General features: G+C 35.1%; 1 pseudogene across 1 annotated transcript; it reads right to left on the reverse strand.

The window, feature by feature from the left end:
• Positions 1-3,690: 3,690 nt before the first annotated feature.
• Positions 3,691-4,855, reverse strand: LOC143588453 (auxin-responsive protein IAA1-like; annotated as a pseudogene). The gene is made up of 3 exons (XR_013145113.1): positions 4,495-4,855; positions 3,834-4,105; positions 3,691-3,779 (listed from the first exon to the last, which is right to left on the reverse strand). The product of XR_013145113.1 is annotated as an auxin-responsive protein IAA1-like (transcript).
• Between the last annotated feature and the right edge of the window lie 1,145 nt (positions 4,856-6,000).

A 6,000-nucleotide genomic window follows, 5' to 3' on the forward strand; every position in this document is an offset into this window, starting at 1 on the left:
TCTTAAAATACTGTCTTTTTTCATCCATCGGGTCTCTGAATGTTTTAACAATTATCACGAACTCTGGATATTTTCCATCACCCAGATAGTACCCATGATGGTAGAAGTTATCGTTAGCCCAAAACGAAGCGACGGGAACGGTCCCAGATATGTAAATCTCCATCACAGGAGACTTCTCTAATACGGTTATGTCATTGTTGGAACCGGGAACACCAAAGAATGCCGACCAAATCCAAAGGTCGTATGAAGCGATCGCTTGAAGGCTGACCGTTGGTCCCTTCTGGTCACCTCGTGTGAATTGACCTCACCATGCAGTTGGACAATTATCCCATTCCCAATGCATGCAATCTACACTCCCTATCATGCCGGAAAAACCATGCACCCTTGTATGTGCCTCGTAAAGACGTTGTAGATCGTTAACGCTGGGCTCTCTCAGATAATGTGGTCCATATAGTTTAAATATTCCTATATTTTACAAAACTTTTATAAAATAAATGATCACAGTAAACAAGTGAAACTATTAAAAAAAACAAAATGTACCGTAACAAAAATACTCCAAGGTGTCCCGAGTTGTTTTTTCAGCCATCTTTAAATACTCGTCGTTGATGTCGGTCGTGTTTCCGTAGGCGAGCACGCGCACGGCAGACGTAACCTTCTGAATAGCCATGAATCCTAGCATCCCTCGAGCGTCAGGCTTTTGTTTAAAGTAATCAAACTCACGCTCCAAATCATTGGTGATGCGCATAAATAAATTTTTAGACATCCGAAAACGACGCCTAAAGGTCTTCGGGTTCTTGTATCTCGGCGAGTCGCAGAAGTAATCCGCCATCAACCGGTTGTTGGCTTCGGCACGATCTCGTTCGATATATGTTGTTTTTGAAACGGGGGGTGGAGAGCTAATGGCACCCGTAACGGAACTCATATATTGTGTCGCGAGCATAATCGCACTCGTAACCGCCTGTTCCTCCTCCACGTCCTCGGCTTCTTGGTCGGGCCCGAAAAGCTGTTTATATATAGATGGAGGATCCATATATAGTGAATTTTGTGTAAAGGAATTATAGAGTTGTATAGTTGAAAGAGAAGTTTTATAAATTTAATAAGTTTTGATTGGGAATTAGTTGGTTTAATATATAAAGAAATAATTTTTTTTTATTCTCAACGGTAACATATAACGGTCATATTTTTTGATTTGTGTGCCATTTGCGCGTTTTGTATACAACGCACCAAAAAAACAATTTAACATAACGCAGGGGGGGATGGTGTGCCCCCCGCGTTTTCACCCCACAACGCAGCCATAATGTTTGCAGTACACATGGTCTAACTTCATTTCATTCTTTTCCTTTTTTGATTGTTGGTTAGTATTAGGAATGTTAGTTAAAGATAAAAAGTGAACAGTTTACCTTCAACTGAGCTTATATATTCTTTTACTGTCTTTTTTTATAATGCAAGAATTTGCCCATATTACACCAAATCTCTGTTGGTACTAACCGAAACTTGTGCAGTGAAGATCCATACCAACAATTACATAATGATACTTGAAAATTTGACCTTGGTAAATGCTTCTAAAGAGGGGGATAGGGTCAAATTCCAAATGAATAAAAACAATATTTCATCTTTACCTCGCTAGATTAATCCATATTATAAGGGGTTGTTTCGGAGTCATATTTCACTATGCCTAATCCATCTCTCATTTGCATATGAGCAGGTATATTAAGTTAATTATATTAATATAAATTGTATTTTACTGCAACTAAAAGGCACATTTGTGTTCGATTGTCAAGGGTGTTACTAACACCCATCCTAACAAAATCCTCGCACCTATGCATAATTTGAAACAAATACTGTCCATAAAGATTGACATAATAGTTCTTTAGTTTTTGAAAAAAAGAAAAAAAAAACTTAATCAGATAATTAAGTTCTAGACTGAGAAAGAAAACCAAAAGTGAAAGGAAATGCTTCTATTTTTATTTATGTTTTATCCAACATGCTTGGGTTTGTGAAATATAGCCTATGAAGTGGATTTTTTTTTGGATTGTAAATGGGGAAGTTACTATGAGCTAGAATTTGATAAAACTAATTTTGTCAAATGGGCAAACTGAGTTCATGTCAAAACAAATTATTCTAAAAAAATTATTAATTTGTTTCAGGTCAAAACGGGTTTTAAAAGCATTATTTTTTCTCAGGTCAAAACGGATTCTAAAAAACACTTACTTTGTTTGGTTCAAATTTGAGCAAAATGAGTTCATATCAAAACGGTTTTTCTCCATAAGTTATTCAAAAACCACTATCAATAAAATTTATATTGTAAAATTGTTATTTTTGACACACCACACTAATATGTATTTCTCTTCATAAATAGTTGGCATGTAGCCACCAAGAAGAGGTCTAAGGGTACACAAGGCTAACCATTAGCATCATGGACATAGGGCTAACCATTAACAACATTGACAAATGCCAAACTTTCTAACATGTAAAATTACAAATGTTGTATACAAAAAGTTAATCGAAATTTACTATATTATAACTTTTTTGTTGTTTTTGTTTTATAACCATCTCATGTGATACACAGGTTCTAACCTATTGAAGTTATGAATGACTACTACTTTAGGTCTTGAATATGATTGTTTAGAATTAGATATGATATGTTTGTCTATTCAAATGAACTTAATATTGTTAAATATAATATGTATAATTTATTATAAATTATTTTTAATTTGAAAATATTTGACGCTCAGTCCGGTGTAGTGCACGGATTATAACCTAGTCATAAAAATATAGAATAGTTAATTTCTTTCCTAATTAGTTGTCTATGGGACAAAATTAATCTTGACGAGCACTGTGCATATGATTTTTGAAACAAAAATAAACAAACGAAACAACTTTTGTCCAGATTGAGACGCCATACACACATTCAAAACGTCAAATTTAGTTCACTCTTCATGTTTCTTTTTTTTCCCGATTGCCGGAGAAATTGCTACAGTTTTGTGGAATCTGAGACGGAACTTAGCATTGATGATTTCGGTGATATCTCGAAGATTGGCGCCGATCGTGGACAATTCCGGTGGTCTCCACTACTAGCTAGTAGCACATAAACTATACAGAGATAAATGAGTGATCCCATCAAATGCAGGTATTCTATCAACCGGAAAGTAAAGTCACCGTGAAACTCTTTTATCAACTAGAAAGCAAACCCACTTTATTTAAAAACATACTTAAATAAAACATTAATTTATTTCAGAATTAAATTGGTTGGGCCGGGGAAAACACGCTTGTGTTGACCTCACAGGGGTATCTCCTTTAGCTGGTTTGAGGGATAATGGGTTTGTAGCTGGGCAAGCAATGAAAAGGGCTGAAACGAAGAAGGTGGAGAAACATGCTAAAGCAATTCAGAAAGGGCTGGCGATGCAGTTTGTTGCCCGCCTACCTGCTATGTTGATGTAATATCTATGTTTCTATATAATGAGAAATTATTGTTAATTAAAAAAAAAAATTAATCTTACAAACAAGATAAAGAATATCAAAGAACTTCTTCAATGATCACTGACACTTAAAAACTAATACTGCCAAAATGTAAAAAAACAAACTATACATGATCAATTGATCATGCTATGATCAACTGACTTATGCTTTACAGCAAATCATATGAATTGTTTTTTATGTGTTTTCTGAACTTCTCCTAATTTCAAAGTCCTTGTCTTCCACTCCATGAGATATATCATCTTTGGCCACCTTCATCCCCTTTCATGATTCTCATTCTCTTGCATGATAATATAAACATCCTGCATATATATATACATATAAACACATAAAAGAGAGAGAGAGAGATGACTTACTCCCATGGAACATCTCCAAGAAGCATCCAATCACCATCTTTGTCTTCATAAGTAGGTGCAAATTTACAGCCATCTCTCTCAGAATACAAACCAGCTGTCAATTTGCACATATTCTCCAAAGCTTTCAGGAGCTCTGAGTAACCTTTACAAACCTTCAAATCAATCTTCATAAGATAAGGTGCACCATCCATGCTTACTTTCACATACACCCCATTTCCCCTTCATTCTTTTTCCGGTAGTTCCTCACCGGCGGCCACCCCACCACTTGTGATCTATCATTTCAAACCCACCCAATTTATATATGTGTCGGAATACAAATTTATATATTTATATTTGTGTCAAAATTTCAGTCAAAGGGGTGGTGGCGCAGCTTGTTGTCCGCTTACATGCCTCTCTATTATAATTGGATCCTTTTATTTGAAATGAATTCTATTTAATAAAAAAATAATTAATACAATATTTATACATGTACGGTGATTAAAATTATTAAAGCTCGGACATCGTGTCATAATTTGTGTCGGTATTGTGTCAGAGAGGAATTTCCGACGAGAGTTTTTCTGAATTGCACATTGCGTCGGAATTCTCGATTGTGACACTTTCCCATGCAATTTTGCGTCACAAACCTATCAGTTTTAGTATAAATGATAATCAATTGACTTACTTTGTAGCAGGTGCAGTTTCCGTGTCAGTCTCTTTGGGTTCAGGCTGACAACGTTTGTTCTTGCTCTTGAAGCATGAATCTTTGTTGGATTCGTCTGTTCCAGGTAATCCCAATGTTAGATTCAAACCATCCTCCATATTCTTCTTGCTCTTCACTTTTCTCAAAACCAAATGATGTGTATATATAATGTATATGAATGTGTGAATGCAATACATAACAAGAACTCAAGAAGGTAGGTTGGGTGGATGCTTCTTTATGTTTGTGGTGGGGTAGGGAGGTTAGATATCTGTTTTATTTTTTAGGTTGCTATTAAATACTTGTAACACTAATAAAAGTGCAATTTTTTTATAAACTAATAAAATATTTTTCATGCTAGATATATTTAAACAAACTAAGAAAAATTAGAAATTGAGAATTTACTAAAGTTGTTCATCATATATCTACTTCAGTGTTAACCAGCACCGTCTCCAAGGTTTTGAATACTCAAGACTAGTATAAACAATGGATCATATATATAAAAAATTTGGCCAAGCTTCACTTATTATTAGGCATTTTTTCTTTGGTTTTTTCCCGCACTTTGCGTTTGATGCTCTTTACCCTCCCCACAATTTTGGCTCTGTTGTCTTGGAAAACATTAATATACTAAACTAGGTCATTTTACAGTTATCTTTGCCTAATTTCATTTGTTACTATGCCAATTTTTAGTTTTTTATTTTGCTCAATTAAACATAAACAAACCTAACTAAACCCTTGATTATGTATGCCACGGACTGAAGCCATGCCCTAAACGGTTGTTGAGCCAAGACTTGGGTCTAGGCCAGCCCTAGTGTTAGTAGATCAGTAAGTACCATTTCAAAAGCAAAAAGAAAAAAAAAAAAAGGAAACAAAGTTAGGCTGAACAAGACAGCTGTAGTGATTTAAAAGTTTTAAATCAATTTTTTATTGCACTTTATAATGATTAAAAGCGTTGATAAATACATTATACATACCTAACCATTTATCTCAAAACTGAAAAAGAAAAGTTGAAACAGCAAGATTAGATGGTATGGATAAAATGATTCTATATATATATTTGTAAATGAAATCGAGTGGAGGAAAGAAAAGTTGAAAAGTGTCTAAATGAAGGACAAAGGCAAGGTAAGACTGTCGGTAGCATTGGCCGCAGCTTTCAGGTAAGTGCTGTTACATTTAGGGGACAAGAGTTAGACAAGTTCAGCCACCCATATGGAACTCATACTTTAAAAGTTTTATATAATTTACTATAAAACGATTACAATAAAGTGGCAGGCAAACGGGCAACAAGCTGCGCCGCAACCCCCTTTTGAACAGCAAAGCCAATCCTGCTAAAAACGAAGCTTTGGGACCTAGAAGCTGAAGAGGTTCCGTGTACGACGCGCTGAACCCTACTAAAAAATTTCATAGCCTCTGGAGCCAGAAAACCAAATGTATCAAAGGCAAATGGTAGAAAGACATGTTGATTATCTAAACAAGCTTTCTCGTGTTTAA

Source organism: Bidens hawaiensis, unplaced genomic scaffold, assembly GCF_021521415.1.
Source record: "Bidens hawaiensis isolate Kalapana, Puna unplaced genomic scaffold, B.hawaiensis_p1.1 tig00036384_1, whole genome shotgun sequence".
Lineage (NCBI taxonomy): Eukaryota > Viridiplantae > Streptophyta > Magnoliopsida > Asterales > Asteraceae > Bidens > Bidens hawaiensis.